At 39.8% G+C, this 25,825-nt stretch overlaps 1 long non-coding RNA gene across 1 annotated transcript; it reads right to left on the bottom strand.

The window, feature by feature from the left end:
* Window positions 1-497: 497 nt before the first annotated feature.
* Window positions 498-24,597, bottom strand: LOC113612542 (uncharacterized). Its single transcript, XR_003429870.1, has 4 exons — window positions 24,445-24,597; window positions 12,016-12,020; window positions 1,639-1,644; window positions 498-512 (listed from the first exon to the last, which is right to left on the bottom strand). It is a non-coding gene; the product is annotated as an uncharacterized LOC113612542 (long non-coding RNA).
* Window positions 24,598-25,825: the final 1,228 nt, after the last annotated feature.

Here is a 25,825-nt window from a genome sequence, read left to right as displayed (position 1 = left end):
GAGAGAGAGTCATGGGCATATACACACTAACAAACGTAGTAAGGTAGATAGCTAGTGGGAAGCAGCCGCATGGCACAGGGATATTGGCTCGGTGCTTTGTGACCGCCTGGAGGGGTGGGATAGGGAGGGTGGGAGGGAGGGAGACGCAAGAGGGAAGACATATGGGAACATATGTTTATGTATGACTGATTCACTTTGTTATAAAGCAGAAACTAACACACCATTGTAAAGCAATTATACCCCAATAAAGATGTTTAAAAAAAAAAAAAAAGAAGTGATATTGAAAAGACTCAGGAGGGGACTTCCCTGGTGGTCCAGTGGTTAAGACTCTGCGCTCCCAATGCAGGGGGCCTGGCTTCCATCCCTCGTCAGGGGACTAGATCCCGCATACCGCAACTAAGACCTGGCATAGCCAAGTAAATAAATAAATAAATAAAAAGTTTTAAAAACCACTCAAGAGTATGCCTTTAGCTGGGATGAGGGGGGCTTATCTGGTACCTTTGTTTTTCTTCCTAATTCCCTTATCAGGCAATGCATTCCAAAATCTGCATGGAAATTGAAAAATTAAAACTCAGAGACAATGTCAAAGAATAATTCTCCAAATGTATTTTATATTCCCAAGATCCTTCAACCAGAGTGCTCAGGTATTTTCCCTGAACAGATGTTCCTGGATCTTCCATTCACCCAGGGGTTTATTTCTTGGCTGCTCCAGACAAAATGCTGTTTAACCTAACATTTAAAATGTGGGCGTCTATAGCACTATACCCAGAAGGCACCCCAGAAAGGAATTTTCATTGGTAAATGCATTGCCTTAGTCATGGGAATGGTATGACTAACAGGTTGTGTGAGTGCTGATTACTTAAGTATGACATTATTGAATTTTCAAGTTTTAATTTTCTATCTTCACAAACAACTGTCTTAGTCTGTTCAGGCTGCTATAACAAATTACCATAGACTGGGTGGCTTAAACAACAGAAATTTATTTCTCAGATTTATGGAGGCTGGGAAGTTCAAAATCAAGACACCAGCAGATTCAGTGTCTGGTGAGAGCCTGATTCTTGGTTCATAGACATTCTTGGTTCACAGCGTCATCTTGCTGTGTCCTCACATGGTAGAAGGGGCAAGGGAGCTCTCTGGGTCTCTTTTAAAGGGCACTAATCCCACTCGTGAGGGCTCCACCTTCATGGACCTAGTCACCTTCCAAATGCCTCACCTCCAAATACCCTCACAGTGGGGGGTTAGGATTTCAATGTATGAATTTGGGGGAGACACATTCAGTCTATTGCAGCAATTATCTATTTCTATAGTACTGTAGAACTAGTTACACTGTTGGCCTATGTTTCACACTTTACATAGAAGGTATCATGTGCTTTTGACAGTTCTATTGTGTTTGCACAGTTACTTCTGTTGGGACTCAAGGCAGGCCAACCCCCAAAATGTCACAGTGGCATATTGATTATTTTGAATTAAAGTTAATTAAGAAATGGTCAACGTAAGAGGGACACTCTGACCTCCTTTCTGTCTCCTTGAAAGCAGGAAATAAATCTCATGTGAAAGGTGCACGCTTATCACCAGAGATGGGGAATTCAGGCCAAGAAGACTGTAGAAACAAACCTTGTTACTTCTTTCATTGACTACCTCAAGCTCATACTCTGTTTAAATTCTTCTCTAATTGAGCACCCAAAATCTACATTTCTTTGTCCTGTCAATTCCTTACAAATTTATTGTTTCCTTGTCTAAAAAGTATAAAAGTTGCCTGCTCTGGCCACTTCTCACGTTCCATTTCTATGAGACCTCTGTGCGCATGAACTGAAATTTGTTTCTCTTTCTCCTGTGAATTCGTCTTGTGTCAATTTTATTATTAGTCCAGCCACAAGAACTCAAGCGGGGGAGAGGAGGAAATTTCCCCCTCCCCGACACTTTCCATCTGGGAAGTTGGAGAGGAGGCCCTTGCATTGACCCCTGCCCACTGCAGCCTCAGTCAAACATTGCCTCTGACTAAGAGCAACTGCCTAAAGGTGACAAAGCATCAGCAGACACTGAGCCTCTGGACAGAGTCCCATTTTACCCTTCCTACAACCATCTCTCCGTTATATCCAGGATAACTACTGGATAGAGGAGGGGCCTCTTCTCTTCCCACAGCCGTTTCTCTCTTGCACGCTTATGGCGCCACCAGTACAGGCAGAGTTGTCTGGACTAAGAAAGCAAACTTACCTCAAATTTGCCCAAAACTCAGCACTTTCCATTTTGCAGAAACTTTTTTCAGTTATAGTTGCATAAAAGAATATTTCCTCTTTAAATTTCACTTTGAACTCTACCTTTGGCTGAATCTAAATATCAGAATGAAACTCAGTGAAAACCACAGTGTAGACCCCAAAGAAGTAAAGGTTTACTTGAAACCTGAAGATTTTCTCAAAAGTTTTTGAGAGGGTGCAGATAGAAAGAACCAGCCTCACTCAGAATTACAATAAGGAGTGACATCTAAAACCACAGGTTCTAGGTCTTGGCCACCACGAGAGGTGGGTGGTGAAATAAGAATCATAATAATGATAATAATAATAATTATCACTACTACAACTACTCCTGTGTATTAAGTTTTTACTGTATGCCAGAAGGTGTTATGCGAGCAATTTTTCAAAATCTCATTGGCTCATGCCAGCAACCATCTGGGTAATTGTGATTAAGACCTCACTTTACAGATGAGGAAATGAGGCTTAGCGAATTCAACACAAATGGCCCATATTCTCACAGCCTGTAAGTGTCAGAGCTGGGATTTAGACCTACATTTACCTTATGTCAGTGCCCGTGTTCTTAACTGAGGCCAGGTAAAGTGGGAAATATTTGAAGTCATAATAAGCTGATTTCCAAATCAGGGGAGCAGAGTGTCCTTATTATGTCTGGATTCCTATAAATTAATGACAAACATCACACCCGTTATACATATACAATTGTATACATATATACTCTCTGAAGTTGAGGATGCTGGTGCTCTGGTTAACTCTTATTCTGACTACACGTGAGGCTCACCCTTATTGAAGTGCTTCTTACTGTGTTAATTAAAACATGTTTTATGGCCTGACCAGAAATGCTCTGTCTTGGAGCAAAGAAGGACTAGGGGGAGGCAGCCTGATAGAGGACTGTAAGCTTCAGCTAGGTTAACAAAAGTATTTTGGTTTTCTGTGGAGTGACTACAACGCACAAAACTGCTTATTTTGACGATACACTTTGGGGCTGTTGTACATGGAGAAAAGCTGGGACCAGGAAGGTAGATGAGTAATAACAGCACTAATAATAGGCATGTATGCAGCCCTTCTCAGTTGACGAAGGACTTCATATATGGAATCTCTCACTTGGTACAAATGTTTTTCATAATGGTTTATGTTGAAATAATTATAAATTCACAGGAGGTTGCAAAGAAATACACAAGGAAGTCCTGAGCAGCCTTCCCCTAGCTTCCCCCAAAGTTAACATCTTACACAACTATAGTACAATATCAAAGTCAAGAAAATTGCTACTGGTAAAATCCAGAGATCGTATTCAAGTTCTACTTGTTACATACATACGCTCTTGTGTTTCTGTGTGTGTGTGTGTGTGTGTGTGTGTGTGTGTATGAGTGTGGGGGTAAGACTCCATGCAATTTTATCACATGTGAAGGTTTGTATAATCATCACCACAATCGAGACGCTCAACTATGCAATTACCACAAAACTCTCTTGTGTTACACTATTATAGCCACACCCATCCTCTCTCTCCATCCCTGGCAACCACAAGTCTGTTCTCTATAACTATCATTATAGTTTTGTCATTCTGAGAATGTTATATAAATGGACCTATACAGTATTTATTCTTTTTAGATTGGCTTTTGCTCCCTCAGCATAATTCCCTTGAGACTCATCCAAGTTGTTGCGTATATCAGTGGTGCATTCCTTTGTATTGCTGAGTTGTATTCCACAGTATGGTTGTACCACAGTTTTTTTAACCATTCACCCACTGAAGGACATATGGATAGTTTCCAGTTTGGGACTATTAGAAATAAAGGTGCTATGAACATTTGTGTACAAGTTCCTGCATGTGAATTTAGGACCATAAAGTGGTTTGTAGTATTCCTTTATTATCCTTTTCATGATTACAGGATCTGCTGTGATATTTTTATTTTACTCCTGATGCTGGCTATTTGTTTCTTCTCTCTCTCTCTCTCTCTCTCTCTTTTTTTTTTTTTTTTTTTTTTTTTTTTTGCTGTACGCAGGCCTCTCACTGTTGTGGCCTCTCCCGTTGCGGAGCACAGGCTCCGGACACGCAGGCTCAGCAGCCATGGCTCACGAGCCCAGCCGCTCTGTGGCATGTGGGATCTTCCCGGACCGGGGCACGAACCCGTGTCCCCTGCATCGGCAGGCGGACTCTCAACCACTGCGCCACCAGGGAAGCCCTGTGTCTTCTCTCTTTGTACCTTTTCAAATTTGCTAGAGGTTTATCAATTTTATTGAGTTTTTTCAAAGAACCAGCTTTTTGTTTCATTAATTTTCCCTATTGATTCCATTTTCAATGTCATTGATTTCTGCTCTTATTATTATGTGCTTCCTTCCACTTTCTTTGGATTTATCTTGCTCTTCTTTTTCTGGGTTCTTAAAAAGATTAGCTTATTGATTTGAGACTTTTTTCCTTTTCCAATGTAAGCATTTAGTGATGTAAATTTCCCTCTCACCACTGCTTTAGATCCATCCCATATATGTTGCTACGTTGTATTTTCATTTTCATTCAGTTTTATGTGTTTTTAAAATTTCCTTTGAGACTGTCTCTTTGACTCATGGATTATTAAGTGTGTTGCTTAGTTTCCAAGTGTTTGGAGATTTCACTTTTATCTTTGTTATTGATTTCTAGTTTGATTTTGGCCAAAGAACATATGCTGTATGATTTTAATTCTTTTAAGTTTGTTAAGGGTTTTTTGTTTTGTTTTTTATGACCCAGGATATAGTTATATTTTTGAATGTCCCATGAGTGCTTGAAAAAGAAAAAGCGTATTCTGCTGTTATTAGTTGTAATGTTCTATATATGTCAATTAGATCCTGTTGGTTAATTGACTTAACATTGTCTATATCCTTGCTGATTATCTGTCTAGCAGTTCTATCAATTGTTAAGAGTGGGTTATTGAAGTCTCCAACTATTATTATGGATTTGTCTAGTCCTCCTTCATATCTATAGATTTTGCTCACATACTTTTCAGCTGTGTTTTTTGCTGGTTTTCTCCATGGAATGACCCTTTTATCATAACGTAATATCCTTCTTTGTCTCTGGTAATTTTCCTTGCTCTGAAGTTTACTTTATCTGGTATTAATATTGCTACTTCTGCTTTCTCTTGATTAATATTTGCAAGGTATATCTTTTTCCATCCTTTTACTTTCAAATTGACTATATTGTTATATTTGTAGATTATTGCTTAGAGACAACATATAGTTAGGTCATTTAAAAAAATCTATTCTGCTAATCTTTGTCTTTTAATTGCTGAATTTAGGCTATTTACATTTAAAGTAATAATTGAATTGTTAAGACTTAAGTCTGTTTTTTCAATATTTGTTTTATGTTTGTTCCCTATTTCTTTTTTTTTTTTTTTTTTTGCGGTACGTGGGCCTCTCACTGCTGTGGCCTCTCCGGCTGCGGAGCACAGGCTCCGGACGCGCAGGCTCAGTGGCCATGGCTCACGGGCCCAGCCGCTCCACGGCATGTGGGATCCTCCTGGACCGGGGCACGAACCCGCGTCCCCTGCATCAGCAGGCGGACTCTCAACCACTGCACCACCAGGGAAGCCCAATTTCTTGTTCTTCTTTTTCTTTCTTCTTTTCTTCCTGTGGGTTACTTGAACAACTTTTTGAATTCCACTTTATTTATTTATAATGCTTTTGAGCATATTGCTTTGTACAGTTTTTTTAGTGGTTGCTATAGGTATTACCACACACATACATAAATTATCACCTACCAATATTGGTGATATTTTACTACTTTGTTGACATTTTACTACTTTGAGTGAAGTACAGAAATTTTAATTCCATTTAGGTCTCTTTACCCTCCTCACTTTTAAAATATAATTGTCTTAAATATTTCCTCTGCATGCATTGAGCTCCATATCAGGTAGTGTTATATCATTTGCTTCAGTCATAAAATATAATTAAAGAATCATGTGGTGAAGGATAGCCTACAATGTTTACTTCTAGTTTTACCCATTACATGTTATGTTTTCCTTCCTGAAGATTTCTGCCTTCTTCTGGTATTTCCTTTCTCTTTAGAGACTTTTATTTAGCTACTCTTTCAAGGAAGGTTTGCTAGTGGCAAATTCTCTTAGTTCTCCTTAATCTGAGAATGGCTTGATTTCTCCTTTGTTCCTGAAGGATAATTTCTCTGGATACAGAATTTTTGATTGACATGTATTTTCTGCACTTGAAAAATATTGTTTTATTTCCTTTTGGCCTCCAGGCTATCATATAAGAAGCCCACTGTGATTTAAATTGGTGGTCCCCTATAAGATTACCTATATTCCTGTGATCTTCTTTGGTTGCTTTCAAGACTTCATCTTAAGTTTTTAGGAGTTTCATGATGCTGTGTCTTGGTGTGGACTTTTTTGGGTTTTATCCTAACTGATATTGGCTCAGCTTCTTGAATCTGTAGGTTTATATCTTTTATCAGCTGGGGGGCATTTTCATTCATTACTACTTTGAATGTTTTTTCAGTCCCACTCTCTCTTTCCTCTCTTTTTGGAACTCATAATTTTTTTATTTGTTTCAAGAGAATTTGTAAATTCAAGAGAATTTGTTATAGATTGTTGAAGCATTTTTATGACATTTGGTTTACAATTTTTGTCAGATAATTCCAACATGAGATTCATTTCAGTATTAATGTCTATTGATTGTTTTTTTCATTCAGATTGTAGTTTTCCTGGGTTTTGGTATGACAGGTGATTTTTTAAATTGTACCCTGTATGTTTTGATTATTATGTTAGGAGACTCTTGATTTTATTTAAATCTTCTATTTTAGCATGTAGTTGCCCTGCTTAGTTTAGTGTGTAGGTTTTGGCCTACATGTATGGGCTTTAGTTCCAATGAAAGTTAGTTTTCTGAGCCCTTAGAAGCCATAATCCTGTGGTCATCTGCTCTGGGTTTAGGCCATCTCTCAAGATTTTAGAAACCCCTAAAGGAACCTGATTGCAGTGTTGCAAGCTTCTATGAAGTCCCAGACGTTTCTATTCAACTACAATTTTCCAAGACCAGAGACATAGCTCAAAACCCACTGTTCTACTACTATAGTTACTACTATTTTGGCAAATTATATTGACTAAAGAGAAATGTCCTCACAATGGTTGATGTTGACATTTTTATCCTTTCTGCCTAAAATGGGTCTATGCTGCAAATTATACCTTCCTAAACAGCATGCATATACCTTTTCCTTACTAATATATTTTCTTACAGAGTTTGCTTTGAAACAGTTTGTCAACTTCATGAAATGATGCTAGTTCATCTGAAATATTTATTATAACAAATACATTTTAACTTTAACCTTTACATTTAACTTTACATTTTAACTTTCTTTTAACTTTAAGAATTTTAGAGGATAATCTTTTTTATTATCTCTAAGAATTTTATAGGATAGTTTCATTGATGGACTAAGAGAAGTAGTATAACTTTCCCATACCATTTTCATTTTTAAAAAGTAATTTCCTCCCTGTCATAAACAAAATGGTGGGTGCAGTTTTAGATAGGGTAGTCAAGGAATGCCTTCTCAAAAGAAGGTAATATTTGAACTGAGATGATACAATGAGAATCTAGCTATACAAACATCTGGGGGAATAGCCTCTAAGACAAAGGAAACAGAAGTGCAAAAGCTCTGAGATGGGAACATGATAAGTGTATTTGAGAAACAACAAGGAAAGAAGTGTAGCAGCATGAGTAAGGAGGCAAGTAATAGTGGAAGAGATCAAAGAGAATGACAGGAGTCATTCCTGTAGGGCCCTATAGGCTATAGTGAGGACATTGGATTTTATTCCAAGGGATTCCACTTAGATAGGTAATAAGGCTTTGGAGGGCTTTGAAAGGATTTTAAATGACGTGATCAGATTTTCATTTTAGAATGATCACTCCGGCTGTGATGTAGAGAATAAATTGAAGTGGGGTCAAGAGTATAATCAGGGAGAGCAATGAGGATGCTATTACAGTGGTCCAGGCAAGGATGACTATTTTCTCTGGACCATGCTTAAACATATAGCCCATTGGTTTGGATGTAAGTGATGAAGAAAATGTGAAGGGTTAAGAATGACTCTTAGGTTTTTGCTTGAGCCACTGTTGAATGGGGAAGTCATTTACTGAGATGGGGAAAACTGTAAGAAAAACATGTTTGTGATGATAGGGAATCAAGTGTTCCACTCTGGCCATGTTAAATTTGAAATGTCTTTTAGACATATAAAGGAAGTGGTTAAACAAGAGGTAAGATATATGAATGTGGAGCTCAGAGAAGAGGTCTGGACTAAAGATGAAAATGTGGGAGTCATCAGCATGCATAGATAATATATAAAGCCATGGGACTGAATGAAATCATTTAGAGAGCACAGACAGATGAAAGAGCCCAACCTTCAAACTCTAGAACACTCCAACATTTAGAGGTGGGATAAAAGGGGGAAAAGTAGCAACAAAACTGAAAAAAGTAACCAGTTGGGTAGGAAAATATGGTTCACTGAAGTTAGGAGAGGAAATTATTTCAAAAAAGAAGAAGTGTTCTGGGACTTCCCTGATGGCGCAGTGGTTAAGGATCTGCCTGCCAATGCGGGGGACATGGGTTCAAGCCCTGGTTCAGGAAGATCCCACATGCCACGGAGCAACTAAACCCATGCACCACAACAACTGAGCCTGCGCCCTAGAGCCCACAAGCCACAACTACCCAGCCCGCGTGCCACAACTAATGAAGCCCGCATGCTCCGCAACAAGAGAAGCCACCGCAATGAGAAACCCATGCACTGCAATGAAGAGTAGCCCCTGCTTGCCGCAACTAGAGAAAGACCACACGCAGTCAAAAATTAAAATTAATTAATTAATTAATTAAAAAGAAAGAAGTGTTCAATCATGTTGAATGCTTAAGAGGTTGAATAATATGAAAATAGCAAAATGACTATGGAGTTCAGTAATGTAGAATTTATTAGTGACTTTGACAAATGTATTTTCAGTGGCGTCGTGGGGAATAAAAGTCCAACTGGGGAAGATTGAAGACTGAATGGGTTAACAGATGAATGGATAAAAAAAATATGGCATGTCTGCACAATGGAATATTATTCAGCCATAAAAAGGAATGAAGTACTGATACATGCTACAACATGGATGAACCTTGAAACATTACACTAAATGAAAGAAGCCAGTCACAAAAGACCACATATTATATGATTACATTTAAATTAAATGTCCAGAATTGGCAATTCTACAGAGACAAAAAGTAGATCAGTGGTTTCTTAAGGTGTGGTAGGATGAGGGATATGGGGGTGATAGAAAAAGGGTACAGAGTTTGTTTTTGAGGATGAAAATGTTCCAATTCTATGATTATACTAAAAACCATTAAATTGTACTTAAAATGGATGAACTGTATGATATGTGAATTATAGCTTCAATAAAGCTATATTTTTTAGAAAAAAGAGTGAATGGGAAATGAGAAAGTGGAGAGAGTATAGACAATCCTGTGCAAACATTTTTTTTGCAAAAATTTTGCTTTGAAAAACAAATTTTACTTTAACAGGTAATAGCTGGAGGAGTATATAGCATCAAAAGAGAATTTGTTTTAAGATAGGAATTATTAGAATGTGTTTGTATGTTTATGGAATTGATGCAATAGGAAGGGAGAAATGAGTGATGCATGAAAGAGCGGTGATCTCTGAAGGTATTTCCAACTACCCACAGGGTAGATCCACCTGGAGGTTCTATTGGCTTTAACTCAAAATTATATCCCAAATCCATCTAGCTCTTTTCACCTCCACCACTACTACCTTGGTCCAAGTCATCGTCATTTCTCAGTGGACTACTGTAACAGCCTCCTAACTTGGTCTCTTGGCTGCCACTCTAGGTGCTCTCAAATCCATTCTCTACCGTGCAGCCAAAGTGATCTTTCTAAATCTTGATTCCCCTGATTAAAACCCTTCAATGACTCACCATTTCCCTTACAATATAGTCCAAGCTCCTTAAGTTGGCCTACAAGAATCTCCAAGATCTGACCCCAAGTCTATGTCCTCATCTCTGACCTTTCTCCCCTTTACACATTAGGTTCAATCATTGTGACCTTCTTTCTGATCCTGAAATTCATGGATATCCTCTCCTCTCACAACCCACTTCCCACCTCATCACCCTGTAGCATGCCTTACTTCTCCTCATCTTTTAAGACATTTTTTCTAGGTTGTCTTCTTTGACCACCAATATTAAATTATGTCCCCTTCTATGTATTCCCATAACCCCCTGAGCTCTTGCTCTCACTGTGCACTGCATACATTTTTGTATCTGTTCAATGATCTCTCTTCCCCAGTAAAGTATAAGCTCCAGGGTTATGAGCAGGGTTAGTTTCTTCTGTGGGCTGTGAGGGTGAATCTGTTCCAGACTTTTGGTGTTTTGTGGGCAATCTTTGGTGTTCCTCGGCCTGTAGAGCCATCATTTTGATCTCTGCCTTCATGTTCACATGGCATTCTCCCTGTGTCCAGATTTTCCTCTTTTATAAGGACACCTGTCATGTTGGATCAGGACCCACTCTAATAACTTAATTTTAACTATTACCTTTTTAAAGATCCTGTTTCCAAATAAGGTCACATTCTGAGTTAGTGGAGGATAGGACTTCAGTGTATCTTTTTTTGGTCAGGGGTGGGGTGGGGAGAAGCACACAATTCAACACATAATACTGTTCTATCTCCAGTACCTAACCCAGGGCTTGGCTCCTGGCCTCTAATTCCCACAATGAATACTGAATGAATGAATGCATGCATGCCTGCATCCATGGACGAGGCTTAGGGCATCTGTGAAATGATAAGAAATGTGGTGTGTGTGTATGTGTGCATGCACACACATGTGCGTGTGTCCATGCGTTTTCCTGGGGAGAGGCCCCCTAGCCTTTGGTCCAATTCTCAGTAAGCTATGACCGTAGAAAGGCTGAGACCCACTAGCTAATAGGGAAAACATGGCACATTTGCTATGGTATGGGGGTCCTTCATCATATGGCCCCACCTTGCTCTGCAGCCTGGCCTCTTAAACCTCAAACCTCATGTCTCCAGTCACACTGAACTACCTGTGGTGCCCTCCATGGGTCATTCTCTTGTTCACCTCTGAGCCTTTGCATATGCCATTCTCACCTCTGCCTCATCCAGGATCCACCCTTGTTCATCTGGCAGATTCCTACTCATCTTTTCAAAAATCAGCTATGGGGTTAACCCCTCCAGGAGAGCTTCCCTGGCCTCTCTGGGAAGCATATCCGCTTCTGGGATCCCATGTTCACACCTTCACTAAAGCACCTACCGCTGACAGATATGTCTGTTTCCTCCACCGTTTCCTCCGAGATCCTGGAGGACAGGGACAAATGCTTACTCACCTCTGAATCCCTACACTTAGGTAGGTGTCAGTCACAGAACATACCTTCAAGAGTGAATTAAAAAAAAAAGAATCACTGCCTGGGGAAGATGAATTCCAATGTAAAGAATAACCTTCCCATTTCAATAATAAAATGTGTTGCTTAGTGAGCTAAATAGTGTTCATCTTCTAGACATTGCATGGCCACTCATGATGGATGATGATCTAGGAAAAGGATATGCACAGATTGGAGGTTAGGCTGCATCTGATCTCCTAGTCCTCTACCATATCTGAGAGTCTCTGATTCCATAAAAGCACTACCTTCCTCTTCTCTTTACTTTTGAGTGGAATAGTGCTTCTGGACTGGAGGGCATATCACCTTTGAACTGGCTGAGTAGGCCAGGGTTAGAAAAGGTACTTTCCAGAAGTTCACCATCCCAGGCAGACTTACAGTGCCTGGCTTTGCCTTCTCAGCACCTCTGACTTCCCATCTGAAAACTGACTAATACTTGCTAATTGTATGTTCTGAGATCCTTTGATGAAAATGCCATAGTATGTAAGTATCAAGTACTGTTATGAATAATAAAAATGGATGAAGTTTCTGTTGCTTACTCCTTGAGAGACATTATAGAAAATGGTTGTTTCTTGCCAAATCACAAGTCATATCTGCATTGCAGAAAGGAGACTGATAAAACACAATAAACCCCTCAGTCCTTTACATTCAAGGTAGCAATGTATTTGCTTTTCCAAGACTCTCCTTAGTCCGTTCTGGCTGCTATAACAAATTACCATGGAATAGGCGGCTTATAAACAACAGAAATTTATTTCTTACACTTCTGGAGGCTGGGAAGTCCAAGATCAAGGCAGCAGCAAATTTGATGACTGGTGAGAGTCCACTTCCTGGTTTACAGATGGTGTCTTCTAGGTGTGTCCTCACATGGCTGAAGGAAATGAGGGATCTCTATGGGGTCTCTTTATAAGGGCACTAATCCCATTCATGAGGGCTTCACCCTCTTGACCTAATCACATTAAGGGTTAGGATTTCAACATACAAATTTTGATGGGGACACATTCAGTCCAAAGCATTTCCTGATTATAAAAATGCCATAGAACCTTTTGGTGTTATTGTGGGTTGTGCTCAGCAGTCTTTCATCAAAGACAATGAAGCCTCACTGCAGCCGCTGTCTAGTGTTTTGTCTACCTAGAGCAGCACTCCCCTTCTGGAAAGTGCTCCTTTCTCCACTCCCACCATGCGGTTGAAGGACCACTGCTATGTTCTTTCAAAACTCTGTTGCCTGGACAGTGATTGGTAAAGATGCAGGCGCCTGATCCAAGCTAGGCCAATCAAAATCTCTCCTGGTACTTCTAATACATTAGAGCCAGTAGAAATTCCTCTCTGACATCAACTCTGGGAGGCGTGAGTACAGATCTGGCCAGCTACCATGTATCCAGCTGTGTGAAAGGAATTAGTCTGAGAGTATGAGGCTGACACTCAGAAAGGCAGAGATGGGAGTCAGAAAAAGAAAGGGAGGGGGAAGGGAGAAAGAGAATCCTGTCAGTTAACAGAGGCTTTTGTTCCAGTTGTCCTTGACTTGCCCATGGCTTGGTTACATTAACCAATAAGTCTCACTTTTTTGCATAAGCAAAATCCAGCTGGGTTTAAGTGTCTGGCAGCCACAAGAGTCATGACTAATATACATATGGAACATGCTATTCGCTCCAAAAATGAATGAAGAGCCTTATAGTCTCCAAGTACTTTCAACTCAAGACAGAGTATTTTCTTTTTTTTTAAACCACTTTATTAAGGTATGATTGACATACTAAAAGCTGTACATTAAATATCAACATATACAACTTGATGAGTTTAGAGATAAGTACACACCTGTGAAACTATCATCACAACCTTTGCCATAAGCATATCCAACACCTCCAAAATTTCTTCCCACCTCCTTCACTATTATTATTATTTTGTGATAAGAACACTTAAACATAAGATTTACTCTCTTAGCAAGTTTTCCAGTATAGAATAGAGTATTGGTAACTACAGGTACCATGCTGTACAATAGATCTCTAGGACTTATCTTTTTTTTTTTTTGGAAGTATAGTTGATTTACAGTGTTGTGTTAATTTCTGCTGTACAGCAAAGGGATTCAGTTATATATATATATATATATATATATATATATATATATATATTCTTTTTTATATTCCTTTCCATTATGGTTTATCTCAGGATTTTGAATATAGTTCCCTGTTAAGACTTATTCATCTTATAACTGAAACTTAGTACATTTTGACTAATATTTCCTTCTTTCTCCATTCCCCCAGCCCCTGACAACCACCCTTCCATTCTCTGCTTCTATGAGTTTGACTATTTTCAATTCCCCATAGACGTGATATCGGGTGGTATTTGTCCTTCTGTCACTGCCTTAGTTCACTTAGCATAATGTCCTCCAGGTTCATGAGACAGGATATTTGCTATCAAACGGGCTTTTCTCAAGATCGTCCACTCTCCCTCCTGCAGTAATGACCTGGAGAGTAAAAGGAAAGAGAATGGACTGACTTGGACATGAAAGGGACTTTACAGGTCACAAGGTCAAACCTTCATTGTACAGAAGGGGAAATGGAACTCCAGAGAGGGGAAGGGACAATGCTCCCAAAGTCACACAGTAAGTTAGCAACTGGGCCAGAACTGGATTCCATTTTCCTTCTCTCTAGTTTTCCACAGGCCCTCAGTCTGAAATTATATAAATGAAATTGCAGTGCATTTTTCTTAAAACACCAAAGTTTATTTTCTTCATGAAATACACATCAACTCCCACCCCCCATTCATTCTATCCCTTCAAGTTTATGAATATGTAAAATGTCAAGAATTTCAAGTTATATATCTTCTGGAAAGTTATGGCCATGACACTTAAGATTTTAGTTCTACAAACTATTTTGATTCAAATCCATTTCTTGACTTAAGCATGAAGGGCTAATGAAGAATCGTCTCTAGTCTTTTCATTTTTCCTCTTGTAAAGCCACTGCTGTATGTAGCCTTAAAAAAAAATGATGTGACCAGCTTTCCTTTTGACAATTGTATCCTTAAGACTTTCACAAACTGATGACATTGTCATTGTTGTGAAATTGTCCTGCAGCCATTGTGAAAATATAGCACATATCTTGGAATTCATGATGAGATTCACATCACTGTCAGGCCCTTAAATATTTCTTCAGAAGGAAATGTATGCAAGTAACAGATCATTGCTGGTTACCAACCTCTCAGTTGATCAACCAAGCAATCAATCCCTGAGTGCCCATTAGGTATCTAGTACTCTTCTAGTTGTTTGGGTAACAAAAGAAATGTAAAGGCCCTGAGACACTTAAGATATATTACTATAGATATACTTTCCATTTTAAACTTGCAGCAGCTTCCTTATGGCAGTTACTCTTGTTTACAATAGGAAGCTACGTGCTACAGTGGAAAGAACACAGGCTTTGGAATTGGGCTGTGTTGGAACTGAATGCCCATTACTAATTGTGCAAACCTGGAGAAGTTACAGCCCACCACCGCCCCTCACTCTCCTCATCTGTAAAGTTATTATAATAAGCAATATATCTAGGGCTTCCCTGGTGGCGCAGTGGTTGAGAGTCCGCCTGCCGATGCAGGGGACGTGGGTTCGTGCCCCGGTCCGGGAAGATCCCACATGCCGCGGAGCGGCTGGGCCCGTGAGCCATGGCCGCTGAGCCTGCGCGTCCAGAGCCTGTGCTCCGCAACGGGAGGGGCCACAATAGTGAGAGGTCCGCGTACCGCAAAAAAACCCAAAACAAAACAAATAAGCAATATATCTATTCATAATACTATTAATTAATAAATAATATAACTCTTCTTAATAACTTACAATGTATACCATCAATTCATAATCAGTGTTAATGTTATTAATTAATGCTAATATTATTAATCAGCATTGTTAATGAATGTTAACATTAATAACTATTACCGTTAATGTTGATATTAATTAATGTTGATGCTATTGATATTTATACTTATAATAAATAAAGTTATTATTATTGTTATTATAGCAATAATACATATCTTTCAGGGTTGTTCTGGTAATGAAATCTTTTACCTGGCATATAGTAGGTGCTCAATAAACGCTAACTAGTATTATGATGGATAACCGACATATATTTAAGTCCAGTTGTTCAAGAAAATGTGGTAACTCAGGGAAGTTTAGCAGGCATTTTAGGCATCTGTAAAGTATAGGAATTAAGAGCCTGGGCTCTCAAATCTAACAGAACTTGGGTCCAATCCCAGCTGTAGCACTTTAGCTGTGTGACCTTGGACAGATCACTGAACTTCTCAAGCCTCAGTCTTCTCATCCCTCAAATGGGGATAACATAATCCACCACATAGAGTTGTTGGCACTATTTAATGAGATAACAACTGGAAAGAATTGATCACAGTGCATTTGCTCACGTGTGATGTTGTTAGGACCTGCTCTGTAGAAACACTATGGCCACTTCATAAATTCCTGTTATTTTTTAAAATTTATTCATTTTATTTACTTTTATTTTTGGCTGTGTTGGGTCTTCATCGCTGCGTGCAGGCTTTCTCTAGTTTTGGCGAGCCAGGGCTACTGTTCATTGCGGTGTGCAGGCTTCTCATTGCGGTGGCTTCTCTTGCTGCAGAGCACGGGCTCTAGGCACGTGGGTTTCAGTAGTTGTGGCTCGCAGGCTCAGTAGTTGTGGCTTGTGAGTTTTAGAGCACAGGCCCAGTAGTTGTGGCCCACGGGCTTAGTTGCTCCACGGCATGTGGGATCTTCCTGGACCAGGGCTCAAACCCGTGTCCCCTGCATTGGCAGGTGGATTCTTAAACAGTGCACCACAGGGAAACCCAAATTACTCTTATTTAGACATCATTTTTCTCTCCAGTATTCACAGGTAGAAACAACTGAGCCACTCTTTATATTCATCTGCTTTTGTCATAGGTGTCTGAAAATAGCATAAAAAAACAGAGATTTAAGGATTACTTTTTTTTTTTTTTTTTGCGGTATGCGGCCCTCTCACTGTTGTGGCCTCTCCCATTGCGGAGCACAGGCTCCGGATGCACAGGCTCAGCGGCCATGGGTCACGGGCCCAGCTGCTCCGCGGCATGTGGGATCTTCCCGGACCGGGGCACGAACCCGTGTCCCCTGCATTGGCAGGCGGACTCTCAACCACTGCGCCACCAGGGAAGCCCCAGGATTACTTTTAAGAAGCACTTAAAGATTTTCAGGATGATGCATCAGATTTCAAGAGGTCTCTATTATTTTTCAGAGCAAGAGATATAGGCATTCAGCAGTAACTTTTCTGGATACTAATGTACTAAGCAGTCTACTGTTTGGGGGACTTTCCAAGAGGAGACACATTGTAAATATATTAAAATGTTTACAATGAAATAAAATTAATCCTCTAGGTACTGTGAGATCGTGTGCAGCTAATATTTTATCATGAAAATACAACTGCTAGTATAGTTCTAAAGGAAAGAAAAGACAAGGTTGAAAGATTGCACTGTTTCAAATACATTTTGTAAAAAATAAAAATAAGATTAATTTAAAAATTTTTACTGCATTAAAGTTCTAAAGTTAAGTTTCTTACAATAAATATGTTTTTTTAATTAAAAAAAAAGATTGCACTGGACGTGGTGTCAAGGAGGAAGCAGAACAAGCTGACATTCGTTGACTGTTGGCCACATTACATGATCTCATTTAAACCTCATGACACCCCCATGAGGTGGATGCTCATGTTAGTCCCATATTACAGAGGGAAAAAACAGGCCCAGAGAGATCAAATAACTTGTCCAAGAGCACACAGTGAATTAGTGATTCAAACACGGGTCTAATAGAGAACAGACGTGTGGTTGCCAAGGGGGAGGTGGGGTGGGGGAGGGATGAAGTGGGAGTTTGGGATTAGCAGATGAAAACTCTGATATACAGAATGTATAAACAATGGATAACACAGGGTACTATATTCCATATCCTGTGATAAACCATAATGGAAAAGAATAGGAAAAAGAATATATATATACGTATAACTGAATCATTCTGCTGTACAGCAGAAATCAACACAACATTGTAAATCAACTATACTTCAATAAAATGAATTTTAAAAAAAAGCATGGGTCTATTTAATTCCAAACTCCACACTCATTCCAGATCTAGCCCTTGTACTGACGCCAATGACCTGAGTGCTCTTGGACATGTCATTCAGTTTATTTGTGTCTTGAATCAAGTAGGTAGCTTTGGGCTTCAAGGAGTAGAGTAACTAACACCAGTTTAAACGACAAATACATTTAATTTTCTCACATAATAAAAAGTTTGGAAATAGTTCCAGTGAAGAGACCGCAGCTCAAGCCCCACCCCCTTCTCTCTGTCTTTGCACGCTGCTACCTTCAGTGGGTAAGCATGGTCTCCCACTCAGCAGTGCACTCAGCTGCTCCAAGCATCACACAATCAATCACCTGCCAACTTCCAAAAGCAGCAAGTGGGTGTAGGGAAGAGACTTTCTATTTCTATGCCTCTCTCTCTGATCAGAGAGGAAAACCTTTTCCAGAAACCCCCCCAGTGGACTTCCGCTTTGTCTCATGGACCCAAACTAGGCCACATGGCCACCCATAACATAATATGAGAGATGAGTTTACCATGCTTGGCTTGAACCAGTAATGACAGTGGCTGGGGACGTCTTCCCTGAGATCAAGGGCTCTTGGCTTGAAAGCCGGACACTATCAGGAAGACATGGAGCTGAGAAGGCCGTTGAGCAGGTACCCAACAGCGCCTGACTCGGGCCTCCGTTTCCTTAACAGCAAATGAGTAAGTTGCTCTGGGCAAACTCTCAGTGAGATGGAAGAGGAGGCTCTAGCTGCATTAAAAGACAAAACAAAAGAAAACCACACTTAATCACCAAATACACTTAATCAGCATATGTATGGCCAACTCAAGCTCCTTCCCCATCCTTCAAACTACACTGGCCTTTTAAAGTTCTTTCCTCCATCAAAGCTGACCTTGATATTCCTTCTAAACTAAATGTTATGGATGGTGGTCCTAGGGGTGAGAGGGCATATGAAGGGCCTTGTCCTTCCCTGCCCTTTCCTCTCTCCCCTCCCCCCTCCCCCCATCTGAACATCTGATCGCAATCAATCTGGGTTTGGGAAGTTGTCCTGTTCCTATGCTGCTCATAGAATGTAATAAGATACAGTGGAAATAGTCCACTGCAGTAGCGTAAGAGATCCAGAACGGATTGGTTTTCTGTTAGATTTCTAAGTGAATTATACTTGACCTCAAGTCCATCTCAGTCAGAAAATTTTTTTTATTTAATTAATTTATTTATTTTTGGCTGTGTTGGGTCTTCGTTGCTGTGCGCAGGCTTTCTCTAGTTGCGGCGAGTGGGGGCTACTCTTTGTTGAGGTGCACAGGCTTCTCATTGCAGTGGCTTCTCTTGTTGCAGAGCACAGGCTCTAGGCTCACAGGCTTCAGTAGCTGTGGCACGTGGGTTCATTAGTTGTGGCTTAGTTTCTTAGAGGAAACAGCAATGAACAAGACAAAGATCTTTGACCTCAAGAAGTTTATACACACTCTCTGTTGGGGGAAATGAACATCCTCCAGTGAAAGCACAGAGGATGAGAGCATGAAGGAATTTTAAAGAGCCTCCAGGTTGGTTCACCCTCCTCAATGGATTGATGAAATCTTGGACCCAGAGGAGGTATGTTATTTATTGTACCTGAAGATACACAGCTGGTCCGTGGAACTGGAATATGAACCCATATCTCTTGAGTAATCATTGCCTAAGTTGCCTACATGGGAGGCTCCTCAATGGAGAAAGAATGCTTGGTGGTCTGTAGAGGTATCATCAAAGGTATCATCAGGGACTTCCCTGGTGGTGCAGTGGTTAAGAATCCGCCTGCCAATGCAGGGGACATGGGTTCGATCCCTGGTCCAGGAAGATCCCATATGCCACAGAGCAACTAAGCCTGTGCGCCACAACTACTGAGCCTGTGCTCTAGAGCCTGCGAGCCAAACTACTGAGCCTGTGTGCCACAACTACTGAAGTCCATGCGCCTAGAGCCCATGCTCTGGAACAAGAGAAGCCACCGCAATGAGAAGCCTGTGCACCTCAACAAAGAGTAGCCCCCGCTCGCCGCATCTAGAGAAAGCCCGCGTGCAGCAACAAAGACCCAGCACAGCCAAAAATAAATAAGTAAATTTATTTTTTAAAAAAAGGTGTTGTCAGATGAGTGCAGAAAGGGGGGAGGGGAATGTTGAAGTGGCTTATTCATCAGACAGTAGTATTCTCCCCAAATATCTCAGCTTATGCATTAATTTCCTAGGGTTGCCGTAATAAATTTCCACAAAGTGGGGGACTTGAAATGACGGAAATGGATTCTCTTGCGGTTCCAGAGGCCGGAAGTCTGAAGTCAAAGTGTAAGCAGGGTAGGCCCCTTTTTGGAGGTGCTGAAGGAGAATCAGGTCCATGCTTGTCTCCTAGCTTCTAGTAGTTGCTGCTAACCCTTGGCAGTCCTGGCTGCTTCCTAGCCCCTGGTGGCCAGCAGTCCTTGGCTTGTGGCTGCATCACTCCAGTCTCTGCCTCCAGCTTCACATGGCTCTCTTCCCTGTGTGTGCCTGTGTCATCACACAACCTTCTTATAAGGACACCGGACTTCAGACTTAGGGCCTACCCTAATCCAGTATGACCTCATCTTAACTAATTGTATCTGCAAAGACTCTATTTCCAAATAAGGTCAAGTTCTGAGAGGACATGAATTGGGGGTGGGCACTATTTAACTCAGTACACCTTATATTAGGATTTAGTACCAGCAGAATTAGGGTGGATGTTTGAATGATGTCTAGACTCTCCTTTAAATTTTTCTTCCTAGGGCAAAACAAACAAAAACAAAACTCCAGGTTTGGAAGGAATGTATGCAATAGCAGAATCTGAATGGAATGCTTCTTGTTGTTATTTGTAACTCCTCTTTTCTTGGAAAGTACCTAAGTGGGGAACTTGTTGATAGCTTCCTATTAGAAGATCATTTTAATGATTGGCCTCTGATTCTTCCTGGAATCAACTAGTCCATTCTTGAGACATCTTGGTATTGCCCCCCTTGCCTTTCTTTTTTCTTTTAAAAATTTTATTTATTTATTTATTGGCTGCGTTGGGTCTTTGTTGCTGCACGCAGGCTTTCTTTAGTTGCGGCGAGCGGGAGCTACTCTTCATTGTGGTGCTCGGGCTTCTCGTTGTGGTGGTTTCTCTTGTTGCGGAGCACAAGCTCTAAGTACATGGGCTTCAGTAGTTGTGGCACGTGGGCTCAGTAGTTGTGGCTCGCGGGCTTAGTTGCTCCACGGCGTGTGGAATCTTCCCGGACCAGGGCTCAAACCTGTGTCCCCTGAATTGGCAGGCAGATTCTTAACCACTGTGCCACCAGGGAAGCACCCCCTTTGCCTTTCTGCCAAGTCACATATTAACATACCAACTAGCTTCCAGCAACATCAGCAGGTGATCATCACAATTTCACGGAAAAGATAGCTGATCTCATCAACTTGGGCAAAGATTCTTGCAAGCAGATACCATGAATGGTCTCTTTACCAATTATTGACACAATTCAAGTAGAATTTATGTCCATCTACTCTCATGGTCACTGTTTCCAATCCTGCAGATCAAAACCAGCTCACGTGGGATTCTCTGACTAGGGAGCAAATTCCAGGGCTTCCCCATCCTGTGGCTCCTCTGAATTCCCTGAGGCCAGTTGAAGGGACCTGCTGGGGAGATGGCAGGACCTCATTCACAGCGCAGCTTTCCAGCTGCAGAGTTGAGGAAGATTGCACAACTCTGCTACCAAAAGAGCAAAGCCGTCTTACCATTGATTTCATCTTTGAAATAGAAATCTCAAAAAAGAGACTGCTGCTTCTGGTGAGAAGTACAGCAAAGGCCCTTGTCTTAGGTAAAGTAGGGGTAATGCGAATTCAAAATCAGATCATGATGAAAGTTTGAGCCCCTTAGATGATCTGGAGAATTTTCTTCTTTCTGCTCAGGATTATCTATTTTGTTTGCTTCATGACAACAAAAAGCCTCTCACCATATGCCAGGGAGAAAGCTGAATGACATGAAACCAACTGTTGAAATCCTTAGGTTTGCTCAGGTTCTGGTATAGAGGAAAAATTCTATTGCCTCTCAGTATTTTTTTTTAAACCAAGCATGTCCAGTTTGTTCTTCCCAAATATGCCAACCAGATAGATCACGGCACCAAATAAGAAATAAAGCTTCCTAGTAATTCCTAGGTAAAGAGTTGCACTGACAGATATTGCAGATTGATTTCGTCCTTATCAGCAGGCAAGTCGTTGGATCAGGATTTGTGCAAAAATAAGCCAGGGTCTAAAAGGTCTTCAGAAGATCTGTTTGTTGCTGGTGGTTTGTAATTATTTCTTTCATTGAAAGAGGAGAAACTTTTCCCCCACTGTGGCACAAATCTGAATATCCTTTCTCCACTCTGCACTCCTTACCCGGCCGGTCCTCCTCAAACAACGAATAGAGCTCCAAAATGAGTCCCAGGCTCCACTCCGATTGGCCTGCAATGTCCTTGAAGTGCAGTCATACATAATGAACATAATGATGGAGGTCAGGGGAGGGGGTGTAGCTCATTCTCTCCCTTTCCATTGATCTTTAAATAAACAGATGTGTTTTTACTACCTTTCTCACTTTGGGCAATTTTTTCTCCCTGTCATTTGCTGTATGGGAAAAATGTAGCTTCATTAAGCTTTTTCTTACAAAGCATGAGCTTGCAAATATCAATAGACATTTGTGTGTGTATGTGTTTGCTTCTCTTTTTCCAGCTCTATTGAAGCTAAATTGACATATAAAATTGTAATATATTTAAAGTGTACGGTGTGGTGATTTGACATACATAAATTGTGAAAGGAGTCTGACAATCAAGTTAATTAAGACATCCATCACCTCGTATAGTGAACTTTTATTTCACTTATTTATTTTTTGGGGCAGCAAGAAAACTTAAGTCCTACTCTCTTAGCAAATTTCAATTATGCAATACAGTATTATCAACTAGAGTCACCATGTTATACATTAGATCCTCAGAACTTATTCATCTTATAACTGAAATCTTGTACCCTTTTACCAATCCCTCCCCATTTCCCCACTTCCCTGTTCCTGGCAACCACTATTCTACTATCTATTTCTATGAGTTCAACTTTTTTATTTTTAAGATTGCACGTATGAGTGATACCATGCAGTATTTGTCTTTCTGGCTTATTTCACTTAGCAGAATGCCCTCCAGTTTTATCCATGTTGCTGCAAATGGCAGATTTCCTTCTTTTTTTAAGGCTGAGTAATATTCTGTTGTATATAGATATCACTTTTCTGTATTCATTCATCTGTTGATGGACACTTAAGTCATTTCAATACCTTGGCCATTGTACGTAATACCACAATGAACATGGGAGTACAGATATCTCTTCTAGATAATGGTTTTGTTTCCTTCATATACCTCCATACTGTTTTCCATAGTAGCTATACCAATTTGCATTCCCACCAACAGTGTACAAGGGTTCCCTTTCCTCCATCACCTCACCAACATTTGTTATCTCTTGTCTCTTTGCCAATAGTCATCCTAACAGATGTGAAGTGATATCTCACTGTGGTTTTGATTTGTATTTCCCTGATAATTAGTGATGTTGAGCACCTTTTCACATACCTGTTAGCCATTTGTATGTCTTCTTTGGGAAAATGTCTATTCAGGTCCTTTGCCCATTTTAAAATTGGGTTATTGGTGGGTTGGGGGAGAGGGGTTGCTACTGAGTTGTATGAGTTACTTGCATATTTAACCCTTTAATACATATGTAGTTTGCAAATATTTTCTCTCATTCTGTGGGTTGCACTTTCATTTTTTTGATGGTTTCCTTTTCTGTGAGAAGCTTTTTGGTTTGATGTAGTCCCCCTTATTTATTTTTGCTTTTGGTGTCAAATCCAAAATATCATTGCCAAGATCAGTGTCAAGAAGCATACCCCCCCTAGGTTTTCTTCTAGGAGTTTTATGGTTTCAGGTCTTACATTCAAGTCCTTAATCCATTTTGAGTTGATTTTTATGTATGGTTTAAGATAAGGGTCCAATTTCATTCTTTTGCCTGTGGCTATCCAGTTTTTTCAACACCATTTATTGAAGAGATTATCCTTTCCCCATTGTTTTTTTTTTTTTTTTAGTCTGCCCTACCATCTGTTGTGCTGGATATTACCACCATCTTGGCCCAATATGACCTTCCCACTTTTCTCTGGGTCTCCCTACTTTCCACCTCCATCCTCTCATTATATCTTACCTACACTTGGAAACAACTCTAGTTTCTCCACTTACCTTTATCAACAAGTAATCCAAATATCAACTGCATATATAAATCCTTAGAAATCTCAGGTCTGACTCAGTAATCTATGACCTTTGAAGTCCAAAGTTTTCCTAATTCTCTTTATTATTTTTTTTTCTAATTTCGATGTACTTACACTCTCAGGACCTCCACTCTTCTCAAGTTCGTCTTCCCTGCAAAACCTGTCAACCTAGACATAGACTTAAGGGCCACCCTCTAATTATCTCATTGGGAATATAGTTTTTTAAAAAGCCTCAGCAAGCCTTATGGACTTTATTAAGGACTCTTTAAGATAACCCATCCCCATTGTATATTCTTAACTCCTTTGTCAAAAATTAATTGACCATACATGCATGGGTTTACTTCTGGGCTTTGTTCCATTAATCTATGTGTCTGTTTTTATGCCAATATCATATGGTTTTGATTACTACAGCTTTGTAACACAGTTTGAAATCAGGAAGTATGATGCCTCCAGCTTCTCTTCTTTTTTCTCAAAACACTTTAGATATTCGGGGTCTTTTGTGGTTCCAAATAAATTTTAGGATTGCTTTATCTATTCCTGTGAAAAACGTCATTGGAATTTTGATAGGGATTACATTGAATCTGTGGATTGCTTTGGATAGTATGGGCATTTTAACAATATTAATTTTTCCAATGCAAGAACATGGAATATCTTTCCATTTATTTGTGTGTCTCCTTGGACTTAAACTACACTTTAGATCAGTTGAACCTGACACACATATACAGAACATTCCATCCAAGCGCAGCAGAATACACATTCTTATCAACTGTACATGGAGCATTCTCCAAAAGTAGATCATGTTAAGTCATAAAATGTCTTAATTCATTTAAGAAGACTGAAAGCATATTAAGCATCTTTCTTCCATCAATGTCTTATAGTTTTGAGTGCACAGATCTTTTACCTCGTAGTGTCCTTTTCTAGCTTTGGTACCAGGGTAATGCTGGCCTTGCAAAATGAGTTTGGAAGTGTTCTCTCCTCTTCAATTTTTTGGGAAGAGTTTGAGAAGGATTGGTATTAATTCTTTTTTAAATGTTTGATAGAATTTACCAGTGAAGCCATCTGGTCCTGTACTTTTTTGTTTGGGGGAGTTTTTTTTTTTTCTGATTCAATGTCCTCACTAGTAATTAGCCTGTTTAGATTTTCTATTTTCTTATGATTTAGTCTTGGTAGGTTGCATATTTCTAGGAGTCTAACCATTTCTTATAGGTTATCTAATTTGTGGTATATAATTGTTCATAGTAGTTTCCTATGATCCTTAGTACTTCTGTGTTATCAGTTGTACTGTCTCCTCTTTCATTTCTGATTTTATTTATTTGAGTCTTTTTTTTCCTTAATTAGTCTATCTAAAGGTTTGTCAATTTTGTTTCTTTTCAAAAAGCCAGCTCTTAATTTCATTGATCTTTTCTATTATCTTTTTAGGCTCTATTTAATTCCTCTCTAATCTTTTTTATTTCCTTCCTTCTAATAACTTTGGGCTTAGTTTTTTCTTCTTTTTTTAGTTCCTCAAGGTGTAAAGTTAGATTGTTTATGAGATCTTTCTTTTTTTCTTAATGTAGGTGTTTTTCACTATAATTGCCTTTTAGAGCTGTTTTTGCTGTATCCCATAAGTTTTGGAAAGTTGTGTTTCCATTTTCATTTGTCTCAAGATATTTTTTATTTCCCTTTTGATTTCTTCTCTGACCCATTGGTTATTCAAGGGCGAGTTGTTTAATGTCCACATATTTGTGAATCTTCCAGGTTTCTTCTTATAATTGATTTCTAACTTCATACCATTGTGGTCCATAAAGATGCTGGATATGCTTTCAGTATTCTTAAAGGTGTTAAGACTTTTTTTTGTGTGTGTGTGTGTGTGGTTTGCA

This window comes from Aethalodelphis obliquidens, unplaced genomic scaffold, assembly GCF_003676395.1.
Source record: "Aethalodelphis obliquidens isolate GAN/ISIS:26980383/991018 unplaced genomic scaffold, ASM367639v1 scaffold78, whole genome shotgun sequence".
NCBI lineage: Eukaryota > Metazoa > Chordata > Mammalia > Artiodactyla > Delphinidae > Aethalodelphis > Aethalodelphis obliquidens.
Note: the sequence above shows the minus strand (reverse complement) of the source record. Positions and strands in the feature narration are given on the sequence as shown.